Source organism: Haplochromis burtoni, unplaced genomic scaffold, assembly GCF_018398535.1.
Source record: "Haplochromis burtoni strain Fernald_Lab_line unplaced genomic scaffold, NCSU_Asbu1 Contig_190, whole genome shotgun sequence".
Lineage (NCBI taxonomy): Eukaryota > Metazoa > Chordata > Actinopteri > Cichliformes > Cichlidae > Haplochromis > Haplochromis burtoni.
The window spans coordinates 917,236-918,730 of NW_024582551.1; positions in this window are offsets into that span (position 1 = coordinate 917,236).

Here is a 1,495-nt window from a genome sequence, read left to right on the forward strand (position 1 = left end):
CGACCCTAAACATAAAGCCAGGGCAATGATGGGATGGTTTAAAACAAAACATATCCATGTGTTAGAACGGCCCAGTCAAAGTCCAGATCTAAATCCAATCCAGAATCTGCAGCAAGATCTGAAAACTGCTGTTCACAAACACTGTGCATCTAATCTGACTGAACTGGAGCTGTTTTTTTTTTGTTTTTTTTTTATTAAATTTTTTTTTTTCATTGTTCAGTTCTTTAATTTCCTTTTGAAACCTTGTGCAACATCATGGCCACATTTGTACCAGTCCATAAACAAAAGTATGAAATCTACTGGTGAGTTGTGCAAACGGAATAAAAGAGAATGGGGTTTATTGAAAGGAAAAACAAAAAGCATTCAACTGATGAATCCATAATTTGTTCCAATTTCTGAAGCAGCTCACTTTCTGACACACCGTCCTGAATGAGGAGTCCATTCACTGACACTGTTGACAGGCCTGCATAGAGCAATGAACAATTAAAAGCAATTAGACAGCTATAAATATAAAGCTAAATATTCAAACTGAACCTCTTATTTAACCAAGCAGCACAGCTGGAGACCCATGCAGACTTTATCAACTTGCCAGAACAAGGTAAAAAAAAAAAGAAAGAAAAGAAAATTAATATAATATCAGCATTAGGGAGCGTTGCATTCTTCAAGTAAAGCCCTGGCTTGTCTCTCCGCTTTCATTAAATAAATTTAGAGTTCTGATTAGACGTTGCCGGTGCCAGCTGGGGACGTCCTCAAGCGATGCGAGTTGAAAGAAGATTTAAGATGTGGCGACCCTGTGCATCTTGAATTGTAAACCAATCACATAAACCTATCAATATTACTCCCCATCAAAGTGGAAACACCATGAACCATCTTCTTTTGCTACACTAGGCCTCCGACTCCTCCCAGAGGAAATGAGCTGCTGCTTTCCCACACCGGCTGCTGCGTGGCTGTGTCAGAACCACAGAACTGAATTCACCTCGCAATGGCAAACGGACCAGAGGAAGGCTGAGAAAGGGGGGCTAGCTGATGATGCGGCTAATCGACTGCAAAGAGGGGAACTCCTCGCTCTCCGTGATGTGCAGGGTCTTGTGGGAGTTGAAGTCTTTGGGGGCCAGCACCTGTCTGAAAGTGGGGCACACCCGGCAGTCCAGCTCAGCTGCCATGTTAGCCGCTGTAGCAGGCGTCTGCCAGGCATTCTTCTTGTTTTTATTTTTCTTTCCTCCTCCAGCCTCAGACTGCTTCTCCAGTGCCTTACAGTCTCCGTGCGCAGTCAGAAGCTCCTTGAGCTGGAGCTGTTTTGCAAAGAAGAATGGGCAAAGATTTCAGTCTGTAGATGTGCAAAGCTGGTAGAGACAGACCCTAAAAGACTGGCAGCTGGAACTGCAGCAAAAGGTGGTTCTACAAAGTATTGACTCAGGGGCTGAATAATTACCACACCCCACTTTGCAGTTATTTATTTGTGAAAAATGTTTGGAATCATGTATGATCTTCGTTC